The sequence below is a fragment of the Hyla sarda genome, chromosome 3, assembly GCF_029499605.1.
Source record: "Hyla sarda isolate aHylSar1 chromosome 3, aHylSar1.hap1, whole genome shotgun sequence".
NCBI classification, from domain to species: domain Eukaryota; kingdom Metazoa; phylum Chordata; class Amphibia; order Anura; family Hylidae; genus Hyla; species Hyla sarda.
In genome coordinates, this window is record NC_079191.1 from 29106790 (window position 1) to 29132846 (window position 26057).

A 26057-nucleotide genomic window follows, 5' to 3' on the forward strand; every position below is an offset into this window, starting at 1 on the left:
TGAATGGGAAAGTGGAATCCCCATTCAATTCAATGTGAAGTAAATTTTGCATAAATTTCAGAGCGGAATTTTCCTGCAAAATTCCGCTCTGAAATTCAGCTGTGTGAACATAGCCATAACCCCTTAAGGACCAGGCATTTTTTGTTTTTTGCACTTTCGTTTTTTCCTCCTTACCTTTAAAAAAAATCATAACTCTTTAAATTTTGCACCTAAAAATCTGTATTATGGAGTATTTTTTGCGCCACCAATTCTACTTTGTAATGACAGTCATTTTACCCCAAAATCTACGACGAAACGGAAAAAAAATCATTGTGCGACAAAATTGAAAAAAAATGCCATTTTGTAACTTTTGGGGGCTTCCGTTTCTATGTAGTACATTTTTCGTTAAAAATGACAACTTATCTTTATTCTCTAGGTCCATACGGTTAAAATGATATCCTACGTGTATAGATTTTATTTTATTTATTTTTTTCCATGTTCAGGGGGCTATGAGGGTTCATTTTTTGCGCCGTGATCTGAAGTTTTTGCCGGTACCATTTTTGCATTGATTGGACTTTTTGATCGCTTTTTATTCATCTTTTCATGATATAAAAAGTGACCAAAAATACCCTATTTTGCACTTTTTAATTTTTTTGCGCGTACGCCATTGAACGTGCGGTTTAAAAAGCGGTATGTTTTTATAATTCGGACATTTCCGCACGCGGCGATACCACATATGTTTATTTTTATTTACACTGTGTTTTTTTTATTCTTGGAAATGCCGGGTGATTCAAACTTTTATTAGGGGAAGGGATAATTGAAAGGCTTAATGATTTTTTTACACTTTTCTTATGCAATATTATAGCTCCTATAGGGGGGGCTGTAACATTGCAGGTACTGATCTTTACCACTGATTGATGCATCTCCATAGGAATGGATCAATCAGTGTTTTCGGCGATTGATTGCTCAAGCCTGGATCTCAGGCTTGAAGCATTCAATCGGCGATCGGACTGCAGGAAGGAAGGTAAGAGACCTTCCTCCTGAAGTACAGCTGTTCGGGATGCCGCGAATATACTGAGGTGATCCCGAACAGCTCCCAGAGCTAACCGGGACATTTTACTTTCACTTTTAGCCGCGTGGCTCAGCTTTGAGCACGCAGCTAAAGGGTTAATAGGGCGCGGCACCGCGATCAGTGCCGCGCACTATTAGTGGCGGGTCCCGGCTTCACTATGATGCCGGGCCCGCCGTGATATGATGCGGGGTTACCGTGTAACCTCGCGTTAAATCACGGGAGCGGGACTAGGGGCATAAGTTTACGCCCGTGGTCCTTAACAGGTTAAAGGGGTACTAGGGTGAAAACTGTTTTTTATTTTTTTATTTCATATCAACTGGTTCCAGAAAGTTAATCAGATTTGTAAATTACTTCTATTTAAAAAAATCTTAATCTTTCCCGTACCTATCAGCTGCTGTATGCTCCAGAGGAAGTTGTATAGTTCTTTTCAGTCTGACCACAGTGCTCTCTGCTGACATTTCTGTCCATGTCAGGAACTGTCCAGAGTAGAAGCAAAACCCCATAGCAAACCTATCCTGCTCTGGACATTTCCTGACACGGACAGAGGTGTCAGCAGAGAGCACTGTGGTCAGACTGAAAAGAACTACACAACTTCCTCTGAAGCATACAGCAGCTGATAAGTACTGGAAGGATTAAGATTTTTTTTACCTCTTAAGGACGTAAGGCGTACCTGTATGCCCTACGCCCGGTACCGGTATTTAAAACGGGGTCACACCATGACCCTGCATCGTACCGGGTCGATCCCGGAGGCCAATGATAGCCGGGACCCTGGGCTAATAGCGTGCGGCACCGAGCATTGTGCGGCACGCTATTAACCCGTTAGACACGGCGATTAAAGTTGATTGCTGCATCTAAAATGAAAGTGAAAGCTTCCCGGCAGCTCAGTCGGGCTGATCGGGACTATTGCGATAAAATCACGATGTCCCGATCAGCTAGGACGCGAGCGGAGGTCCCCTTACCTTGCTTCGTCGCGTCCGATTGGCGTTTGACTGCTCCAAGCCTGAGATGCAGGCTTGAGCAATCGACCGCCTATAACACTGATCCATGCAAAGCTATGGCTTTGCAGGGTTCAGGGTAAAAGATCAGTGTGTGCAGTGTTATAGTCCCCTATGGGAGATATAACACTGCAAAAAAAAAAAAAGTGAAAAAAAAGTTAATAAAAAGGTCATTTAACCCCTTCCCTAATAAAAGTTTTAATCACCCCCCTTTTCCCCTAAAAAATAATTGTGTAAATAAAAATAAACATATGTGGTTTCTCCGCGTGCGGAAATGTCCGAGTTATAAAAATAAATAAATAATTAAACCACACGGTCAATGGCGTACGCGCAAAAAAATTCTCAAGTCCAAAATAGCGTACTTTGGTCACTTTTTATATCATGAAAAAATGAATAATTAGCGATAAAAAAATCCGATCAATACAAAAATGGTACCGATAAAAACTTCAGAACGGGGCGCAAAAAATGAGCCCTGATACCGGCCCGTACGCGGAAAAATTAAGTTATAGGGATCAGAAGATGAGAATTTTTAATGTATACATTTTCCTGCATGTAGTTATGATTTTTTTTTCAGAAGTACGACAAAATCAAACCTATATACGTAGGGGATCATTTTAACCGTATGGACCTACAGAAGAAAGATAAGGTGTCATTTTTACCGAAAAATGTACTACGTAGAAACGGAAGCCCCCAAAATTTACGACATGACATTTTTCTTACATTTTGTCGCACAATTAATTTTTTTTTCCTGTTTCGCCGTGGATTTTTTTGGGTAAAATGACTCATATCACTGCAAAGTAGAATTGGTGGCACAAAAAATAAGCCATCATATGGAGTTTTAGGTGCAAAATTGAAAGCGTTATGATTTTTAGTAGGTGATGAGGAAAAAATGAAAATGCAAAAACGGAAAAACCCTGCACCCTTAAGGGGTTAATAGAAGTAATTTACAAATCTGTTTAACTTTATAGCACCAGTTTATTTGAAAAAAAAAAAATTTGTTTTCCACCAGAGTACTCCTTTAAAATGTAGACAGAAAACCGTGTGGAAACATAGCCTGTAGAAGCATTTAGATATGTTCCACTGAGTGTAATTAGGTTTAATAAATAAGAATAAATAAATTAATAAATAAAATGTTGTATCCTACTTTGTGCAGTGCGAAGAGTTCAGTAGATATAGTCCAGCCCTGGACTCTCCGATCTTATGTCCTCACATCATAAATACTTGGCTTTTAAACCTTTGGAGGATCATTAACTAGAGTCTGCTCCACCCCATAATGTGTAGAATACCCTGTTACTCAAGCTTTCCTGCATTCCAACAGCTATAACATTTTTTAACCCCTTAAGGACCAGACCAATTTTATCTTTGCATTTTCCTTTTTTCCTCCACAGACCCATATGAGGGCTTGTTTTTTGCGTCACCAATTGTACTTTGTAATTACATCACTTATTTTACCATAAATTGTACGGCGCAACCAAACAAATATTATTTATGAGGGAAAATTGAAAAGAAAACCTGCAATTTAGCTAATTTTGGAAGGTTTTGTTTTCACGCTGTACACTTTCCGGTAAAAATGACATGTTTCCTTTATTCTGTGGGTCAATATGATTAAAGGGGTTCTCCACTGCCTTAACCTACTTTTGGCAGTTAGTTAGCTCTGTGGCTATATGTTATTATGGCTTTTTTTCATGTTGCTAACGGTTCTGTATGTGGTGTTTTACTTACCTTTGTTCCAGACGCGGAAGCTGGTTTCTTCATTTGCTTCCTGCCTTGCCTCGACCACTTTTTTTCTTTTCTTCCGCCGCCATCTTGCCACCGGGAAGTCACCGTGGAGGGTGGTGTGTTGGAGGCCGGCCTGCCCCTCGCTCCGTACGTGCCTGCCTCCCGCGCGACAGAATCCTGTCGTCATCAGCGCGCACCCTCCTTACTTTCAGCTTCTTCTAAGCTGAATGCGGATTGAGCTGCTTTCGGCGAATCGGATGCCGTGATGGGCGCATGCGTAGTTGGTCATCGCTCCGGAGGATCATCTGCGCATGTGCCATAGTGATGTCAGCATCAGGCCTGACGCGCTGGAGGATTGTTAACCCTAATCTGGCCAGAGGTGAGTCCCTGAGCGCTGGACAGCTCCTGAAGGTTTGCTATGGCAGTGTTTTCCAACCAGGCTGCCTCCAGTGGTTGCGAAACTACAACTCCCAGCAAGCCCAGACAGCCTTCACCATACACCATAACTAACAATATTTTTTAATAGTTCAGACTTTTTCGCACGTGACGATACCTAATATGTGCATTAATTTTTTTTTTATGCTTTTTTGGAGGTAAAATGGGAAAAACTGACATTTTACTTTTTTTTTTCCAGAATAAATTTATATTCAAATTGCAATAGTATAGCAAACAACAAAGCTATTATAAACAATGGGAAAATATGACTGCAGAATATTGTCCATGGGAGAGTTCGAGTGTAGGAGCATCGTCACAAGCATAGTTCAGTCTGGTGAGGGTTATGCAATGCTATGGCAATGAAGGCAACAGCCGTAAAAACTCTCACGTGGATATAGTGTGACAAGTGAATAGTAACATAGTAGGGTGGGCATTGTCTCTGAAGCAGTCAATAGCAGAACAACTAGTCATATCAGGGCAGGATCAGGGAATGGCAGAAGTGACAACCATGTCACTATGTTAACATAATACAGAATACAAGATACAAAATACCAAATACAAAATTCAAAGGCAGGAACTGGCATTCAGAAGGCAAGTGCCAGGAGTCGAGACAATGAAAGGAAGGAAGGAGAGAGACCAGGAAGAGAAGATAGTAAGGGGGGAGAAGGAGGAAAACGGAGGAGGAAAGGATAGGGGAAAAGTGGAGAGGGGAATCGGGGAGGGAGAAAGAATAGGACCTGGTAAGCGAGAGGAGGCGGGACGTACCCCATGACCAAGACACATCCCGGCTGTCCAAGGCACCTGGCAGGAGACTGTGTGGGTTGAGGTGAGTGTTTTAGGCAGAGAGATGCATATTCTCATAGTCACTGGAGGACAAGAATGTTGTCCAGGGATGCCAGGTAGTGAAGTGTTTACTCCATTTTACTTTTTTATTGGGGATGGCGATTTTTCAATTTTTTTTTAACTTTTTAATATTTTTTTTTTACACTTATGTCCCCATAGGGGACTATTTATAGCAATCATTTGATTGCTAATACTGTTCAGTGCTATGTATAGGACACATCACTAATCAGTATTATCGGTCATCTTCTGCTCTGGTCTTGTCGATCTCAGACCAGAGCAGAAACCCCGGGAGACAGCTGGAGCCAGGTGAGGGGACCTCCGGCTGCGATGCTGGATAATCTGATCCCCGCTGCGGGCGATCCAATAATCCATTCAAAGTACCGCACTGCCGCAGATGCCGTGATCTGTATTGATGACCGCATCTGAGGGGTTAATCTGCGATCGCGGATGTCCACCCTTACCGGCGGGTCCCTGGCAGACGGGACCTGCAGCGCATGACACGAGCAACGGTCCGGTGCTCGCGGTCATGGTGGTGCATAAATGTATGTCATGGTGCGTTAAGTACCATGTCACCATGACGTACATTTACGTCCATTGTCGTTAAGGGGTTAAGTAAAGATGTAAGAAGATTATTTTTTTCAATGGCACCATTTTATTGTTAGCGTATTGAAAAAATAAATTAATGAATTGCAAAAATACAGGTTAAAAGGGGTACTCTGCCCCTAGGCATCTTATCCCCTATCCAAAGGATAGGGGATAAGATGTCTGATCGCGGGGGGTCCCACCGCTGGGGACCACCATGATCTCAGTATCCAAAGGATAGGGGATAAGATGTCTGATCGCGGGGGGTCCCACCGCTGGTGACCTCCATGATCTCAGCTGCGGCCCCCCCAGACATCCGGTGTACAGAGTGAACTTCACTCCGTGCTGGATGACTGGTGATGCGGGGCAGAGGCTTGTAATGTCACGGTCATGGCCCTCTTGTGATGTCGCGTAGTCAATGCAAGTCTAGATGCACAGAATTTGCAGGGAAGACTTGGTTCCTTTGGAAGGGCGCACACTGCTACAGTAGGTTAAAACTGCGGACATCAATAGTAAAATAATAAAACGGCTTTAATGGTGGTCCCTCAACATGCGATGGTAATTAGTTCCAAACGACCCATCATTTGTCGAATCCATCGTATGTTGAGGGATTCGTGCAATATAAAGTATAGGAAGTTATACTCACCTGTCCCCGCCGCTCAGGACCGCGTAGGTCGATTTGATCATATGTCGGGGCCATCACATGTCGTGGGGTTACTGTATATGTAAGCATGTGACTGTTTGGGGTGAAAACAGTTCACTGTATTTTCGGACATAGCTCATGCAAGCCTGGCAATGACAGTAATAATAGCAGGACAGGTGAAAGGAGGAAATTTTGGGAACACTGAGATAATATCAGGATAGGCCAGCATACCTTGCAGCTATAAGCAAGATCACATGACCACATGTTATCCAATTATTGCTCTGCATTATATGCAATACAGCTCCAAGGCCAATGAGGACACAGCATAGGGGTGGGTTTAAGAAGCTAATAAATCCCCATGCACTGCATTGTGGCCACCATTTTGGAGAACGAAAGCAAATACTATTGATTACAGAAAGCCGTCATAAATCTGATCTACTCCAAAAAGGTAACAATAAAAAGTAAAGATTATGGTGAAAAAAAAAAAAAGAGCTATTACATATCAGAAAAATGTATCTATTTTATAGTTGAAAAAAAATTACATGGGTCAGAATATTGTGATTCCAAGTATATTTATTTATTTCAAATAAGTACAATATCACAAAATTAAAAGGGGTACTCCACTGGAAAACATTTTTAAATCAACTGGTGCCAAAATGTTAAACAGATTTGTGAATTACTTCTATTTAAAAATCTTACTTCTTTTTAAATATGCTATATGCTCCACAGGAAGTTGTTTTCTTTTTATATTTCCTTTCTGTCTGCCCACATTGCTCTCTGCTGACACCTCTGTCCATTTTAGGAACTGTCCAGAGTAGGAGAAAATCCACATAGCAATCTAGCATAGACACCAGAGAGCACTGTGGTCAGACCGAAAGTTCCTGTGGAGCATACAACAGCTGATAAGTACTGGAAGGATTAAGATTTTTAAATAGAAGTAATTTACAAATCTGTTTAACTTTCTGGCACCAGTTGATTTAAAACAAAATGTTTTTCCAGGGGAGTACCCCTTTAACTTGGATATGGCTGTAATCCTACTGGCATGCCGAATAACAAACAGCGTAAAATTTAATCTATCAAAAGTTTCAGAATTGTGTTATTTTTATAAATTTTTTTGTAATTTCAGTCCACAATTTTGTTTTTGGTTCATTTTCATTTTTCATGGTAACAGCAATGGTGTCTTTAAATGAAAAAACAAAACAAAAACAAATTATGGTTCTTAGAAGACGAGGAATTACGGACATGCCAGAAATTACTGTCAGGGAAATGGGTTAACGTTCCATGTAAACAGAGCCTGTATTCTTCACCTTTTACTCTACCCAAAGCTAGTATGTCAGACAGAGATCTGGTGTCACCTTTCCTCTAGTGAAGAAACTTGGCTCACCTCTTACCTGTCTATTCCTCTTAATCTGTTATGCCAGTATAAACTTCATCACGTGGGTCCCCACCTCTTCGTTGCAGACATATTATTGTCATCACTTTGCACTGTAATAGGCTGCAGCAAAGGCTTTGTGCAATGTACTGTTCACGTGTCATCACTTTAAGGGTTTGTTCACACTGATTTCAATGGAATTCTGCTGCTCTGTTCACACTTGTCCAACAATATGTGACTGGACATGTTCTACCTTTCACCCGAATCTGTGGCTATATTGTTCTATATGGGACATCAAGAATAACGTTGTTGCAGACGTTCATGAAAGGGATCACAGTAAAGGAGGAAAGGAGATTACAAATAAGAAAAACTACAACAAGAGGACATAGTGTTATATTAGAGGGGAAAGGTTTCTGCAGTAATATCAGGAAGTACTACTTTACTGAGAGAGTAGTGGATGCATGGAATAGTCTTCCTGCAGAAATGGTAGCTGCAGATACAGAGAAGGAGTGTAAGCATGCATAGGATAGGCATAAGGCTATCCTTCATATAAGATAGAGATAGGCATAAGGCTATCCTTCATATAAGATAGGGATAGGCATAAGGCTATGCTAATATAAGATAGGGATAGACATAAGGCTATGCTAATATAAGATAGGGATAGGTATAAGGCTATCCTTCATATAAGATAGAGAAAGGTATAAGGATATCCTTCATATAAGATAGGGATAGACATAAGGCTATGATAATATAAGATAGGGATAGACATAAGGCTATCCTTCATATAAGATAGAGATAGGTATAAGGCTATCCTTCATTATAAGATAGGGATAGGCATTAGGATATCCTTCATATAAGATATAGACCAAAGGCTGTCCTTCATATAAGATAGGGATGGGCATAAGAATATCCTTCATATAAGATAGGGATGGGCATAAGGCTATCTTTCATATAAGATATAGACCAAAGGCTGTCCTTCATATAAGATAGGGATGGGCATAAGAATATCCTTCATATAAGATAGGGATGGGCATAAGGCTATCCTTCATATAAGATAGAGATAGGTATAAGGCTATCCTTCATATAAGATAGAGATAGGTATAAGGCTATCCTTCATATAAGATAGAGATAGGTATAAGGCTATCCTTCATATAAGATAGAGATAGGTATAAGGCTATCTTTCATAAACCTACTAACAAGACCAATAGATGGGGCAGAAAAAAAGGAGGAAGTCATTATTATGGGGGACTTTAACCTGATATAGAATGGGAGACTAAACCTGCAGGTCCAGCAAGGGAAACAGGTTTTTGGCTATAATGAAGGACAATTAACTCTCCCAGTGCAGGACCCAAGAAGAGGGGGGAGTCACCTCTGGACCTTATACTAACTAATAGGCCAGACAAAGTATCTGAAGTAAAGGTAGGGGGTCATGGTAAGAGTGACCACAGTATACTGAGTTTTCATTTATCCTACAGCAGGATGTCTACTAGGGCTCCTTAAGGACTGAGGGTTTTTCTGTTTTTGCACTTTCGTTTTTTCCTCCTCACCTTTTAAAAAATGATAACCCTTTCAATTTTGCACCTAAAAATCCATATGATGGCTTATTTTTTGCGCCATCAATTCTACTTTGTAATGACATCAGTCATTTTACTCAAAAATCTACGGCGAAACAAAAGAAAATCATTGTGCGACAAAATTGAAGAAAAAAAAAACTGCATTTTATAAATTTTGGGGGCTTCCATTTCTACGTAGTAAATTTTTCGGTAAAAATTACAACTTATCTTTATTCTGTAGGTCCATATGATTAAAATGATACCCTACTTATGTAGGTCTGATTTTGTCGTACTTCTGGAAAAAATCATAACTACATGCACGAAAATTAATACGTTAAAAATTGTCATCTTCTGACCCCTATAAACTTTATTTTTCCGCGTACGGGGCGGTATGAGGGCTAATTTTTTGCACTGTGATCTGTTTTTATCAGTACCATTTTTGCTTTGATTGGACTTTTTGATCGCTTTTTATAAAAAAATGTTATGGTATAAAAAGTGACCAAAAATCCGCTATTTTGGACTTCGGAATTTTTTTAGCGCGTACACCATTGACCGTGAGGTTTAATTAATAATATATTTTTATAGTTCGGACATTTATGCATGCGACGATACCACATATGCTAATTTTTATTTACACATTTTTTTATTATTTTTTAAATGGGAAAAGGGGGTTGATGCAAACATTTATTAGGGAAGGGGTTGTCATCTTTATTAACTCCCCCCCCCCCCCCTTTTTTTTTTTTTTTTTAAATGTTAAAGCTCCCATAGAGGACTATAACATGCAATTGTCCGATCTCTTACACTGATCACTGCTATGCCATAGGCATGGAGCAGTCATTCGGCAAGCGGACCCCGAGGAAGCAGGTAAGGGACCCTCCTTGTGTTTCCTAGCTGATCAAGACACCGCGGTGGTCCTGATTAGTCCGACTGAACTGTCGGAAGTGTTTTTTTTGTAACTTTAGATGCGTTGATCGACTTTGATCGATGTGTCTAAAGGGTTAATAACGCACATCACCGCCATCAGTGACGTTCGCCATTAGTTATGGGTCCCGGCTACCGTTAGCTGCCGGGACCGACCCGCTATGACGCGGGGTCACGCAGTGACTCCGCGTTATAGAAAGATAGGGGGCGCAGGGCGTACAGGTACGCCCTGTGTCTTTAACCCCTTGGGGACGGAGCCCATTATGACCCTAAGGACGGGAGCATTTTTTGAAAATCTGACCACTGTCACTTTAAGCATTAATAACTCTGGGATGCTTTTACTTATAAATTTGATTCCGAGATTGTTTTTTCGTGACAAATTCTTCTTTATGGTAGTGGTAAATTTCCGTCGATACTTGCATCATTTCTTGGTGAAAAATTCAAAAATTTGATGAAAAATTTGAAAATTTAGCATTTTTCTAACTTTGAAGCTCTCTGCTTGTAAGGAAAATAGACATTCCAAATAAATTATATATTGATTCACATATACAATATGTCTACTTTATATTTGCATCATAAAGTTGACATGTTTTTACTTTTGGAAGACATCAGAGGGCTTCAAAGTTCAGCAGCAATTTTCCAATTTTTCCCAAAATCTTCAAAATCTGAATTTTTCAGGGACCAGTTCAGGTTTGAAGTGGATTTGAAGGGCCTTCATATTAGAAATACCCCATAAATGACCCATTTATAAAAACTGCACCCCTCAAAGTATCCAGAATGACAGTAAGTTTGTTGAAACTTTAGGTGTTTCACAGGAATAGCAGCAAAGTGAAGGAGAAAATTCAAAATCTTCATTTTTTACACTCGTATGTTCTTATAGACCCAGTTTTTGAATTTTTACAAGTGGTAATAGGAGAAAAAGTGCCCCAAAATTTGTAACTCAATTTCTCTCGACTAAGGAAATACCTCATATGTGTATGTCAAGTGTTCGGCGGGCCCAGTACAGGGCTCAGAAGGGAAGGAGCAACAATGGGATTTTGGAGAGTAAATGTCACATTTAGAAAGCCCCTATGGTGCCAGAAAAGCAGAAAACCCCACATGGCATATCATTTTGGAAATGACACCCCTCAAGGCATGTAACCTTGTCCAATGAGCCTTAACACCTCACAGGTGTTTGACGACTTTTCGTTAAAATCGGATGTGTAAATGAAAAAAAATAATAATAATAATTCACTAAAGTGCAGTTTTTCCCCCAAATTTACAATTTTTTAAAAAGGTAATGGGAGAAAATGCCCCCCAAAATTTGTAACCCCATCTCTTCTGAGTATGGAAATACCCCATGTTAGGACGCAAAATGCTCTGCGGGCGAACTACAATGCTCAGAAGAGAAGGAGCGCCATTGAGCTTTTGGAAAGAGAATTCGTTTGGAATGGTAGTCAGGGGCCATGTGCGTTTACAAAGCCCCCCGTGGTGCCAGAACAGTGGACCCCACCACATGTGACCCCATTTTGGAAACTACACCCCTCACAGAATTTAATAAGGGATGCAGTGAGAATTTACACCCCACTAGCGTTTGACAGATCTTTGGAACAGTGGGCTGTGCAAATGAAAAATTAAATTTTTCATTTTCACGGACCACTGTTCAAAAAATCTGTAAGACACTTGTGGGACGTAAATGCTCACTGCACCCCTTAATACATTACATGAGGGGTGGAGTTTCCAAAATGGCGTCACATGTGGGGGGGTCCATTGTTCTGGCACTATGCGGGCTTTGTAAACACACGTGGCCTTCAATTCCGGACACATTTTCTCTTCAAAATCCCAATGGCGCTCCTTCTTACTCAGAAGAAATGTGGAGGCGTTAAGGCATATATATATATGTTTTTGCGTTTATGTCAGAACCACTGTAAAATCAGCCACCCCTGTGCAAATCACCAATTTAGGCCTCACATGTACATGGTGCGCTTTCACTCCTGAGCCTTGTTGTGCGCCCGCAGAGCATTTTAAGCCCACATATGGGGTATTTCCGTACTCAGTAAAAATTGCATTACAAATTTTGGGGGTCTTTTTGTTTTCACAAGCAGTAAAAGGAAAAAAAAAGTATGGGGCAACACCAGCATGTTAGTGTAAATTTGTTTACACTAACAAGCTGGTGTAGCCCCCAATTTTTCCTTTTCATAAGGGGTAAAATGAGAAAAAGCCCCCCAAAATTTGTAGTGCAATTTCTCCCGAGTACGGAAATACTGCATATGTGGCCCTAAACTGTTTCCTTCAAATACGACAGGGCTCCGAAGTGAGAGAGCGCCATGTGCATTTGAGGACTGAATTACAGATTGCATAGGGGTGGACATAGGGGTATTCTATGCCAATGATTCCCAAACAGGGTGCCTCCCGCTGTTGCCAAACTCCCAGCATTCCTGGACAGTCAGTTACTGTCCAGAAAAGCTGGGAGTTGTTGTTTTGCAACAGCAGGAGGCTCCATTTTGGAAACACTGCTGTACAATACGTTTTTCATTTTTATTGGGGGGGGGGGGGGGGACAGTGTAAGGGGTGTATATGTAGTGCTTTACCCTTTATTATGTGTTAGTGTAGTGTTTTTAGGGTACATTCACACTGGCGTGTTACGGTGAGTTTCCCGCTAGGAGTTTGCGCTGCGGCGAAACATTTGCCGCAGCCCAAACTTGAAGCAGGAAACTTACTGTAAACCTGCCTGCATGAATGTACCCTGTACATGCACATGGGGGGGAACCTCCAGCTGTTTCAAAACTACAACTCCCAGCATGTACTGACAGACTGTGCTTGCTGGGAGTTGTACTTTTGCAACAGCTGGAGGCACACTGGTTGGAAATCCATCACTTAGGTTCTGTTACCTAACTCAGTATTTTCCAACCAGTGTGCCTCCAGCTGTTGCAAAACTACAACTCGCAGCATGTACTGATCACCGCAGGGCATGCTGGGAGATGTAGTTATGCAACAGATGGAGGTACGCAACTACAACTCCCAGCATGCCGAGACAGCTGTTTGGGCATGCTATGATTTGCATTTTTGCAACATCTGGAGGGCTACAGTTAAAGACCACTGCACAGTGATCTCCAAACTGTGACCCTCCAGATGTTGCAAAACTATTAATCCCAGCATGCCCAGACAGCAAAGAGCTGTTTGGGCCTGCTAGGAGTTTTAGTTTTGCAATATCTGGAGGTATACAGTTTAGAGACCACTGTATAGTGGTCTCAAACTGCAGTCCTCCAGCTGTTGCAAAACTACATATTCCAGCATGCCCAAACAGCTTTCTGGGCATGCTGGGAGTTGTAGTTTTGTAACATCTGGAGGGCTACAGGTTAGAGACCACTGTAGCCCTGCAGATGTTAGGAAGCTAGACAACTTACCTGCTTCCGTCGGATCCAGGGAGCCGGCCTTTTCTGCCGCACGTCATCGCAGCCCGCCGATCACCGTCGCCCACAGCCTCCGGACGGGTAAGTGGAATTGAGCGCCCGGTCCCCTTCGTTTCCCCGTTCTGCCCCACCTATTGTGGGTGGGCAGGACGAGGAAACCGAAAGTTAACTCCCCCGCCTCCGATCTGCTATTGGTGGTCACGTCTAGACCCCTGCCACCTCACTCCTATCCCTTCAGGGGGATCGTAGGTGTCTTAGACAACCGCGATCCCCCTTATATTCCGGGTCACCATAGACCCGTAATGGGCGCAAATCGCAAGTGTGAATACACTTGCGATTTGCGCCGATCGCCGACATGGGGGGGAGGGTCTGATGACTCCCCTGGGCATTTGCGCGGGGTGACTGCTGATCGATATCAGCAGTCACGGGGACCGAAATTCCCACAGGCGTATGGATACACCCTTCATCCTTAAGTACCAGGACACAAGGGCGTATGCATACGCCCTTCGTCCCCAACAGGTTAAGTGCACCCGTCATTAACAAAATCTTTTTATATATTGTAGATAATACTATTATATGTATATTTGTAATATACATTGGTTAAAAAATTGTATATGTTTTGATGAAAAATGTTGTCCCTGCAGATATTGCCTGTGTGTCTCTGAGAAGTTCAAATATAGGAATTTGGGGAAAACAGGACTCTGTGCAAGCTCGTGCAGTGTCAATCATCCTGCTGTGGGACCTGATGTCGTGTCACAGAGCCTAGGAGCCGCGCCTGCCCTCAGTGCACAGGGCCCCGCCTGCCCTCAGTGCACAGGGCCCCGCCTGCCCTCAGTGCACAGGGCCCCGCCTGCCCTCAGTGCACAGGGCCCCGCCTGCCCTCAGTGCACAGGGCCCCGCCTGCCCTCAGTGCACAGGGCCCCGCCTGCCCTCAGTGCACAGGGCCCCGCCTGCCCTCAGTGCACAGGGCCCCGCCTGCCCTCAGTGCACAGGGCCCTGCCTGCCCTCAGTGCACAGGGCCCCGCCTGCCCTCAGTGCACAGGGCCCCGCCTGTCCTCAGTGCACAGGGCCCCGCCTGTCCTCAGTGCACAGGGCCCCGCCTGTCCTCAGTGCACAGTAATCTGTGCCAACGTGCCCTAATTATCTGTACCAATGTCCCATAAGGATCTGTGCTATCATGCATCTATCAACTGTGCCCTAATAATCTGTGCCACCATGCTCTAATGAAATGTGTCATCATGTCCCTAATATACTGTTCCACAATGCCCCTAACAATTTGCACAAATATGCCCCTACTTAATCGTACCACCATTCCACTAAAAACTGTGCCCCTAAACCTTAAATCAATGCTCACCCAATCGATGTCTCAGATGTTGCAAAACTCACATCATACCCAACAGCAGGACATGTAGTTGTGCAACTGTAGTGACACAGATTAGGGAACACTGTTCCTGCTGGCACTCAGCTTTTCTATTTTATCCGCATCTTAAGGACCTTTATTCAATTCAATAGGGGGCTGGACTGAAGATCCAGTATCATGGGAGAAGTGACTGTGGGCCTTCCTGCTCTAGGGTCTTTGTCATAATTTCAACTGTCATGACCCCTATTGCTATGGCATGGTGTGGGTAAGTATACTTATTTTACTTGGGTCAGGCGCAATGCTATTCTTAAGGGGGCAAAATATATACAATTCTGGGGGCAGATGGAAAAGTATACTGTAAACTAGGAAAATGTGGAGCTCGCAACAAAAGACACAAGGTTAACTGTGACCCCCTCACCCAAGGAGAGGTAACTAAATGTCGGGGGGAAAAATGTGGAAACCACAGTCCTCAGTGTCCTACCCAAAAAATGAGTGTGTGATGGACATCAAATTCAAATAGAAAGAATGAATGGTTTAATGGCATCAAAATATCAATATGTAACATCAGATTCCACAAATGGATGAGAAAAAGACAAAGAAAAAATAAATAAAGAATAAAATAAAGAATAGAAAATAGCAAAAAATACAATAAGATACAATAAAATGCTCCACAGGGCCCTTGCGGTTTGTATAGCATCCGGATTATGTAGTACTTGACCTTAATTGGCTAACCCACTGTTGGTATAAAAGTATACAATGAAGCTGTTCACACAGGCTGTAAAAGAGTTTGTCCCAATATGTCTCTTATGTCGGCAATGGTTAATTTCCACCTGTTAGGGAAAAAGATATGCAGTTCCACTTATTGACAACGAGTTTCCACCTGTAATGAAAGATTCCACCCTGTAGTACAGGATATATCCACCTGTAATGGAAAAATATACAGTTCCACCTTATGATCTAGGTATATGTTCTCCTGTAAGAAAGAAGTACACAGTTCTAGCTTTTGCACAGGTCGGTGTACGACCGGTATAAGGTGGGCTGCCTGTGGGAGAAAGATTGTTTGGCACTAAGTGCCACTTACCGCTCCACGTTGGGGCTCCTGGCTCTCCTCCGGTGCTCCAACCAGCGGCGATGGAACTTGTTATCGCCGCACGACTGTTGACGTCTGCGATGTTCTTTGCGACTGTACGCTGGCGAGCTTCCGGCAGATGCAGTCAGCTGATTGCAGATCAGCTGACCGTAGGGGCGCGCGCTCCCTTCAAGCTCGCAGCAGAGATTTTCAAACTTGTGTGCTGAATACAGGTGGAAAGAGGTGGATCTCACACAGCCGGGGTGAATGTGGGTAGTGATGGTTAACCCCTTCTAGTCCAATGGATTTACCAAAGATTCCGGCAGAAGACGTGCTTGAGTTATATTTGCAAATAACGTGTGAATGTAGGTTAGCATTTTTACGTCTCGATGTTTGCTATAATCACCAAATGCGTTTCAGGGTATTCTGGGATCTATCCAATCCCCTTTCTCAGTGGTGTGAGGCTTCTTACATGACTCAAGGCATGGGCCCCCCCTTCCATTGCTCACCACCAAATCTGCCCCCAGTGCCGGCCCGCTATTTTACCCATTGTCTATGAAAAAAAATATTTTAAAAACACAGGACACGAAAAACAAGAGCTCTTTAGAAACAGTCCAAATAGAAGCAGCCCCTCCAGTAATGATATACAATAGTGATGGGTGCAGGCACACGAGAACCTCGGTCTCCAGTTCTCCACAATAGAACAAATAGATGCAGCACACCAATATACGTGGAAAAAAATGTGTGCTTTATTCCATGATGCAGCTGACAACGTTTTGGTGACCTCACGCCACCTTTCTCAAGTGTGAGGTCCCCAAAACACAGTCTGCTGCATTACGGAAGAAACCACACATTTTTCCATGTATTTTGGTGTGCTGCATCTATTGTGGAGAGCTGGAGAGCTGAGGTTCTAGTATACCTGCACTCATCACTACTGGGTATCATTACTGGACGTCTGCTCACCAGCTTCCACACTCCACAAGGAAGGTCTCAAAACTCAGCTCTCCGGCAGTGTGAGCTGCAACAGGCAAATCCCCCTCAGCTGGTGGAGCAGCCTGCCTTTAGGGTGCATTCCCACGTGGCGTATTTTGCTGCGTATTTTATTTTTTCCCGTTGAAGTCAATGGGTAGGAAACTACGCAGCAGGAAATACGCAGCAAAATACGCCACGTGGGAATGCACCCTTAAAGGACAACTGCAGCGCAATATACACTTATCCCCCATCTACAAGATATGGGATAAGTGTTTGATCGCGGGGGGTCCGACCGCTGGGACCCCCTGTGATCTCCTTAACGGGGCGCCGCCATTAGCGCTCATAGTGAGCACTTAGGCGCGTAGCTTCAACCTAGAGGTCGACAGTGACACTCCGTCTCCTCCCCGTCCCAATACAGTGCTATGGGGGAGGTGGGGAGGCACGAGCGCTGCCTCCAGCCTCTCCCATAGAGATGTATGGAGGAGGCGTGCCGGCCGCAACGTCATGCTGCGGCCAGCACGCCCCCTGCACGGGACAGCTGCGGCCCCGTACAGGAGATCACAGGGGGTCCCAGCGATCGGACCCCCCGCGATCAAACACTTATCCCCTATCCTGTGGATAGGGGATAAGCGTTAATCACGCTGCAGATGTCCTTTAAGGCCAACAAAAGGCGGCCTGGATTGTGGGGAATGGCCCCCACCCAGCACTTGACCATTCCCAGTAAGAGCTGTCCCGGATTTGCTTTCCAGCCATACTACAGCAACAGTGTCAGTCTATAAACACTATGAACCCTGATAAAAGTGCGTAGATCCTATGCCAAGACATACTGAGTACCGTATATACTCATGTATAAGCCGACCTGAATATGAGCTGAGGCCCCTAATTTCACCCCAAAAACCCAGGAAAAGTTATTGACTCGACTATAAGCCTAGGGGGGGGAAATACATCATCCCCCCCATGTAATCATCCAGACCCCCCCCCCTTCATCATCACCACCTGTCAATCCCTTCATCAGTGGTCTTCAACCTGGGGACCTCCAGAAGTTGCAAAACTAAACTCCCAGCATGCCCGGACAGCCATTGGCCTTCGTCATCATCCAGACCCCCCATTAGTTTTCTACTCCCCTCCCCTGGGTGGGAAGGAAGGGTGAGCTGGTCGGGGCCATCTATGCTGCAGGGATCGTCCGGTGGGGAGGGTTAGTCTTTCCGGGCTGTACATTTTCACCGGGAGGCCCTCTTTTCCGCTCCGCACCCGGCCCCGGACTAGTGACGTTGCCTTGATGACAACGCACAGGGACGTTCATGCGCGTACCTGTGCGTCGTCATCAAGGCAACGTCACTAGTCCGGGCAGGCCCGGAGCACTGAGAAGAGGACCCCCGGGTGAAAATGGACAGCCCGGAACGACTAACCCTCCCCACCGGACGGTCCCTGCAGCATAGATGGCCCGGACCAGCTCCCCCTTCCTTCCCACCGAGGGGAGGTGAGTAGAAAACTAAAGGGGGTGTCTGGATGATGACAAACGCCGCAGTGGTCTTCAGCCTGCGGATCTCCAGAGGTTTCAAAACTACAACTCCCAGCATGCTCGGACAGCCATCGTATGCTGGGAGTTGTAGTTTTGCAACATCTGGAGATCCGCAGGTTAAAGACCACTGACAAGAGGAGAGTTCACTCGAGTATAAGCCGAGGGGGGAGTTTTCAGCACGAAAAATTGTGCTGAAAAACCCGGCTTATACTAGAGTATATACGGTACATGAAAAAAAGAGCGTATACAGATCCATATTAACAAAATTTTATTAGTACATAAATACAAAATCCAGATACATACAAGTAAAATACATGTATGAAATGCAGACACAGCTGCAGATCAGCAGCCACAGAGGCACCGAAAACGGGGTGGTCAGGTGGGACTTTAATGCGACCGTAAGTGTGACTAGGATAATGTAAAGTACCACCTACAAAATGCCCAAAGGAAAATAATAATAATGATGATAATAGTGGAGGGGAAAAAACAATCTTGAACTCCCCCAGTGCGTATTAGTAGACTTAAACAGTGAAGTAGGTATCCTAATAATATGAAAATATAAAAATGTAGTCACAGCATAGAGCCCCAAGCACAAATAACAAAATATGAAGATCTAGTTACCAAAGAGCAGAGTAACAAATGTGCACCAGACCACCCTCACTCAACGTTTCACCAATGAGGTTTCTTCCGGGGCGTAATCAGGGTGGGTGGGTGACTTTCTTTTATGTACATGATCTACCAATCAAAACTCTAAGTGATGGTCATGTGATCCGACTAGGATCGAAATCCCTTCCGGGCTCACCTGCGTGTAGGGACATAAGAGTAGCAGGAAGCAGCGCTGGAGGGTTAATGAGTCCAGCTGAGTAGCTGGTGTATCCTTACTGCTGTCGCATCACGCCGCACATAGCAGCACATGCGTATCGCGGCCGCTGTCTAACAGCCAATCGTAACACTGTCAAAGCGTCATGTGCGCCGAAATGCGAAGGCGCAGGACTTGTGACGTGAAAGTCACATGACCCAGCAGTCGCACGGATCCTGTTGCTATGGACGCAACTTGAAGACTTCTCCTGGCCAAGACTCGTCTCCACAGAACCTGCCAGAGCAGCCAGACAAACATTTTAGGCTCCTTTTTCCAGCACAATGCCCTCTCTTTACAAACTCCCCATATGTATTGGCCCAATATATAGTACACGCTTTGTGCCCCCATATATCATTTTAGGCCCCCATAAATAGCTGTAGGCCCCCTGTGCCCCCATATATAGCTGTAGGCCCCTCTGTGCCCCCATATATAGTTGTAGGCCCCCTGTGCCCCCATATATAGTTGTAAGCCCCCCTTTGCCCCCATATATAGTTGTAAGCCCCTCTGTGTCCCCACAGATTGTGGCAGTGTGGCAAGGAAAGGGTGTATTTCCTTGGCTCACCCTGCAGAAGCTCTCACCTGCTTCTTAAGTAATGAGGCAGGAGGGAAGGGAGGTGTATATGAGATGGAGACTCAGTCTAATGTGGGCTCTTCCTAGGAGACAGCATATGGGCTGTAGGGAAGAGACAGAGCCTGCTGAGGAGTACACAGCCCGAGCTATGAGGGGCTCAAAGAGACTGACATGAATTGTGAGTAGAAGGTTGCAGGGGACATATGTTTAACCGGCTGAGGGAAGCTCAGCGGTTGTTAATCAGGACAAGCTGATCTGTTTAGTCAGTGACCAGACGGTCCAGGATTTTGTTTTGTTCCTGCTTTTTTGTTTGTTTCTTTCCCTGCAACCTGTCTAATAAAACTGTCAAGGTGCCAGATTTGCATTATAAGCGCTTGTTTGCTGGTTTATTGAGAAGAAACGTATCCTGTGGCGTAGTCCAGGACGATCCCAGAGCTAATCCCCAAGACGGATCGTCACATTTTGGTGGAGGATGCGGGCACGCCGTTGCCAAGGGCAACCAACGGGCGAGTTGGAGAGGAGCTGTTGCTAGGAGCAACCCCCTGCAAGATTGCAAGTCGGAGGAGCCCAGCAGAGGAGTTCAAGCAGTTTGGTGTCTGTGGAGGAGCGTTGCTAGGGGCAACGGATCTAGAATTTTTTTTCAAGAAAATGGGACAACCTCGAAAGGCCATTGCTGGGAGCAACCGACGTGGGCCACAAGCTGTGGTCGCCAAGACGAAGTCGAGGTCCCGTGAGTTGTCGGTGGGCGGAATCCCACTGAGGGTGGACTTGGATTGTTGCCAGACTGTATCTCGGATTATGCCAGAAATAATTCCCTTTGTGAAGTCCCGCCCGGAGCCCGGTAAGACTGTTCAAATTACCTTTGATACATGTTTTGGGACAGTAAGCCATATGATGGAGGTATGTGCGGAACTTACAGTGGAAATTGTACTGGGCAGAGACTTTCCGTATTTCTGGCAGCTGTGGGATGCTGAGAGTGCACCTGAGAGTTCGCACAAAAAGGTTCTGGAAGGAGTGAGGACTGGGGGGTCTCTACTGGACTGTGTGAATGGTGCTGTATATTGTGAACCCATGCAGGCTGATAATATTTTTCTTGAAACACTTATGTTAATGTGTTCTGATGTAAAGAGTTCTATTCCCACCTCTCGCAGGACAAAAGAAAACCTGTGTGAGCTGGAAATAGAAGGTAAAAAGATGACGGTTTTGTTAGATCCAAAATGTGTAATAAGTCTGGTAAAAACCAGCTGCAGAAAGCCGGACCCCACTATAGTGTCTATACAGGCCGGTATTTGGGGTTATAAAACAGTTAATGTGTGTATTTCTACTCCCTATGGTACCATAAGTCACAAGGTTGCAATAGAGCCTACCTTAGAGTATGAAGTAGTGCTGGGGAAGGATTTTCCGTTTTTTCAGCAGTTGTGGGAAGATAGTTAGGTGACTAGAGCAGGAACACCTGATAGGCTCACAACACTTGGTTTTCACCACATAGCAGGGGACAGTAACTCCGCAGAGGCTGAGGACGGGGAGTGTCAGCAGACCCTAGGTATATGTCAGGTTGGAGTGTGCCAGACCACTAGGGGAGCTGAAGAACAGTCCGCGAGTCAAGTTAAAGTGGTGACTGGAATAGAAGCTACGGAGATGGCTGCGGAAAAACCAAAACTCAGGAAGAGAGTACCAGTGGAGCTGGGGGCTGCACTTACAGTCACAGACAGAGTCCTAAGTGAAGGAGACTGTGACAAGACAAAAGAAAAGTCTGCCAAGAAGCCGAGAGACAGTTCAGAGGAACTGATCAGGAATCTCCCTGACTCGCTGGTGCCAAGAACCATTGAAGTTGTTGCTAGGGGCAACAAACTTACCGCCAAGGGATTGCCAGTCCGACGGGAGTGTTTAGCGAGAGTCTCCAGAGTTGCCAACGTGGTGGGAGAGGAAGAGTGCCAGGTGTCAGTGGCACCTGTTGATGATAATAATGAGGCACAAGTGGCCACAACCCCGAAAAAGGGGGAGACTTCATCTAGAGATGGAGAAGAGCTGGGTCGAGTGTCTGACAGAGGACCAGAGGATGTCTCAAGGTCTAACAGCGAGAGTGAGGAGACCGCTGTCAGTAAAAGGTCTAGGAAAAGACGAGCTGGCCTTGGGAAAAAACTGGAGCAGATCCAGAATCTGGAAGAAACCCTGCAGATTGTTTCTGTGAAGTTGTTGGAGTAAGAAAAAGAGGTACATCGCTTGACAGAGGAGAAGGACAAATCACTTGCTGACTTCAAGAAAGAGCAAGAAGCGAGGCTTCAGCTGGAAAAAATAATGGAGCACCACAGAAGTGAGTTTGTGGCTCTGTAGGATGAACTGTCCCGCTCCCAGGGTCTTGTGACCAGCAAGGAGAGTGAAGTGCAGAGTCTGGCCAAGCGGATGTCATTCAAGGAAGAAGAAGTGAGTCTTCTACATGGTGCACATCAGGCTCTGCAGAGTGATCACAAGGCTAGCCTGGTAGCCATGGAAAAAATTGAAAAAGAGAAGAATGAAATGAAGATGGAAGCTGAAGCTCTTGCCAGCAATCTGGAGAGTGTCTCTAAAGCTAAGAGACAACTTGAGGAGGAAGTCAAGGTGAAGAATGCCCTTGCACATGCTCTTCAATCTGCTCGTCATGACAATGACTTGCTCCGTGAGCAGTATGAGGAGGCCCTGGAACAAGTTGAGACTCTGCAACAGGAGATCTCAGATCTATCTGAACAGATTGGTGAGAGTGGAAAATCTATCAATGAGTTAGTGAAGTCCAAGAAACAGTTGCTGGACAGTGAGAAGATGATCTCCACAAAGCTCAAGAGTGAGCAGCTGAAATATATAAAGCTGGAAGATGACATGAAGATCTTAAAAGAGAGCCTGGAAGCGCAGAACGAAACGCGCAGAAGGTCCCACGTAGCTGCCTTGGTTTTGCTGGGAGCGCAACTCTACGAGCAGGTGGCTGTGCTGGCGGACAATGAACAATTGAGGAAACAATTGCTGTCTTCGGAAGATACTGTCAGGGACTTGACAGAGTTACTTGACAGTGAGAGGATGAAGTCCGCTAAGCTCCAGTGTAAGCTGCGAAAATGTGAGAAAAAGGAAGAGGACCAGGAAGTCTTAAAAGAGAGCAGAGACCAAGATATGGCGAAATTAGCTCAAGAAAGGCTTCTGGGGCCGAAGTTACAGGATACAGTTATGCTTTCTCTGATTGCCAAAAAGTCCTCTAAAGTTGAGATTGAGGTGAAGTCCTGTAAGAAGTCCCCTGAAGCTAGGACTGAGCTGAAACCTGGTGGGACATCCTCTGAAGTAGAGACTAAGGAGAAGAGAGGTGGGAAATCCTCTGAACCTGAGCAGACCAAAAATTCTGAAGGTAATGCTGAGGCAGAGAAATCCTCTGAAGCAGAAGCTAAACCAGAGTCAACCTCAAAAGCTGTGAGTAAAGAGAATGGCACAACTGAAGCTACAGGTGAAGAGAAGAGTAAGCCTGAAGAAGCTGCAGTAGTAGAAGCTGATTATACACAAGAATCTGAAGGAGCCAAAGACTCTGAAGCCAAACCTGAGGAAGCTAGTGCCCCTGAAGAGAAAGCTGGATGAGATAAGGTGAAACCATGTGAGAAATCCACTGAAGACAAGACTGAGGTGAAACCAGGTGGGAAGTCCTCTAAAGTTGAAACTGAGATGGACCCATGTCAGAGGTCCTCTGACGGTACAGAGAACAAGACAGTGGTTGGTGAAGCCTCTGAGGCCAAAAGATTCTCTGAAGCAGAGACAGAGGTCCAGCAAGCCAGAAGAAGACAAAGGTTGGAAGCGTCGGTCCTCTCACTCCTTAATTTCAAGAGCCCTGCCCACACCAGGGTGAAGAACCTGGTACTGGAGAGGTGTGACCGAGAGACTTGCAATTGGTGGCTGGTAAAAGTCCGGAAGAAAAAAAGTCAAGGACTTCAGAGACTGTGGGACAAAAGTTGTCCAAGAGAAAGGAAAGGCAGATGGTTTCTGCCTTTCAAATACATGTGCTCCTTCCCGGTGGTCTGAGCAAAGGGGGGGGGGATATGTGGCAGTGCGGCAAGGAAAGGGTGTATTTCCTTGGCTCCCCCTGCAGAAGCTCTCACCTGCTTCTTAAGTAATGAGGCAGGAGGGAAGGGAAGTGTATATGAGATGGAGACTCAGTCTAATCTAGGCTCTTCCTAGGAGACAGCATGTGGGCTGTAGGGAAGAGACAGAGCCTGCTGAGGAGTACACAGCCCGAGCTATGAGGGGCTCAAAGAGACTGACATGAATTGTGAGTAGAAGGTTGCAGGGGACATATGTTTAACTGGCTGAGGGAAGCTCAGCGGTTGTTAGTCAGGACAAGCTGATCTGTTTAGTCAGTGACCAGACGATCTAGGATTTTGTTTTGTTCCTGCTTTTTTTTTTTTGTTTCTTTCCCTGCAACCTGTCTAATAAAACTGGCAAGGTGCCAGATTTGCATTAGAAGCGTTTGTTTGCTGGTTTATTGAGAAGAAACGCATCCTGTGGCGTGGTCCAGGACGATCCCAGAGCTAATCCCCAAGACGGATCGTCACAAGATATACTGCCTCCAGCTATATATACAGTATGTCTGTGTACTGCCTCCAGCTATATATACAGTGTCTGTGTACTGCCATGCTTCGGTGCTCCGACCACCGCTCCTCCAGTAGGTCCCTGGACCAGAAGAGCAGTGGTCTGAACACTAAAGGTGGCATGTTGGATAATTCCCTTCCTGCCCAGCTTGCTGCTATGCTTCAGGAAGATAGAAGATAGGGGGGGGGTTTAGGACAGAGAAATCTATCTCAGTGAAGTGAGAAAAGGAGAATCACATGTATCTCCCCCCCCCCCCTCCTCCTCACATGTATATAACCCCCCTCCTCCTCACATGTATATAACCCCCCACCTCCTCACATGTATATAATCCCCCCCCCTCCTCACATGTATATAATCCCCCCCCCCTCCTCACATGTATATAATCCCCCCCCTCCTCACATGTATATAATCCCCCCCCTCCTCACATGTATACAATCCCCCCCCTCCTCACATGTATACAATCCCCCCCCCTCCTCACATGTATATAATCCCCCCCCCTCCTCACATGTATATAATCCCCCCCCTCCTCACATGTATATAATCCCCCCCCTCCTCACATGTATATAATCCCCCCCTCCTCACATGTATATAATCCCCCCCCTCACATGTATATAATCCCCCCCCCCTCACATGTATATAATCCCCCCCCCCCCTCCTCACATGTATATAATCCCCCCCCCTCCTCACATGTATATAATCCCCCCCCCCTCCTCACATGTATATAATCCCCCCCCCCTCCTCACATGTATATAATCCCCCCCCCTCCTCACATGTATATAATCCCCCCCCTCCTCACATGTATATAATCCCCCCCCTCACATGTATATAATCCCCCCCCCTCCTCACATGTATATAATCCCCCCCCCACATGTATATAATCCCCCCTCACATGTATATCATCCCCCCTCACATGTATATAATCCCCCCCCTCCTCCTCACATGTATATAATCCCCCCCCTCCTCACATGTATATAATCCCCCCCCTCCTCACATGTATATAACCCACCCCCCCTCCTCACATGTATATAATCCCCCCCCCCTCCTCACATGTATATAATCCCCCCCCCTCCTCACATGTATATAACCCCCCCTCCTCACATGTATATAATCCCCCCCCCTCCTCACATGTATATAATCCCCCTCACTTCTATGATGAATGATGATGGGATAGGAGAGATAAATGCCGTCTGAAGAGAAGATAATCTAGACAATCATACCGGTAAGAAGATAACAGGAGCTGCCTGCAGGCTGTACACACGTAGATGATATTTCCTAGAAAGCTAAAGGACCTCTGATGATGTCATGACCATGTGACCAGCCATGTGACTATACTCGAGTAGGCGGAGCCAGTCTGGAGTCTGTAGGAAACACTGTTGATTTTGCGGGATTATGAGTTGTTTGCTGGTGAGGAGAAGGCAGAAAACCCTTAGGCTCGGTTCAGACTACGGAATTTCCGCCTGCAATTCCGCTTTGAAATGGGTTTCCATTCACAAGTTAACACTTCGGAATTTGTGAAGCGGAATTTGTGAACGGAAAATCGCTTGGAAATTTCCGCCCAAGGCTAGGTTCAGACTTCGGAATCTCCTTGCAGAAAATTTCCGC

The 26057-nt window shown here is 45.1% G+C and overlaps 1 protein-coding gene across 2 annotated transcripts in view; it reads right to left on the bottom strand.

The window, feature by feature from the left end:
- Positions 1-25809, bottom strand: part of LOC130361233 (cytochrome P450 2C14-like) — an 84848-nt gene extending 59039 nt beyond the window's left edge. For both annotated transcript variants that reach the window (XM_056563985.1, XM_056563986.1), the window contains exon 1: positions 25673-25809. The gene's annotated coding sequence lies outside the window, so the exon portion shown is untranslated. The remainder of the gene's footprint in view (positions 1-25672) is intronic.
- Between the last annotated feature and the right edge of the window lie 248 nt (positions 25810-26057).